This window comes from Odontomachus brunneus, unplaced genomic scaffold (assembly GCF_010583005.1).
Source record: "Odontomachus brunneus isolate Ranch 3 - 2012 unplaced genomic scaffold, Obru_v1 Obru_scaffold_068, whole genome shotgun sequence".
Classification (NCBI taxonomy): domain Eukaryota; kingdom Metazoa; phylum Arthropoda; class Insecta; order Hymenoptera; family Formicidae; genus Odontomachus; species Odontomachus brunneus.
Genome location: NW_022639518.1, coordinates 107,422 through 107,774, shown reverse-complemented (window position 1 = coordinate 107,774; position 353 = coordinate 107,422).

The following is a 353-nucleotide window of genomic DNA, read 5'->3' as shown; positions in this document are numbered from 1 at the left end:
AGCGCGCACGCGGTGACTATGATGACTCCAACGATGTTCTTACAATTCATACTTATATAATGTATCCTTATAGTGTTCACAGTATATTATAACATACTTAACAAACACCAAATAATAGTTATATCATTTTTACTTGTTGTTTATTGGATAATTTGTTGATAGATATTGAAACAATGCAACATTCGATATGCGATGAATATTGATGTAATGTAGTGAACCAGTGATAATTACTTTTACATTTTTAACAAAATGTTATAATGATTAATCCAACAAAAAAAATTAAAAAATCCAAATTAAACAAATCGAATTACTAAATTTTGAGAGAAACTTTAAAAAAATATTATTTAAAACAA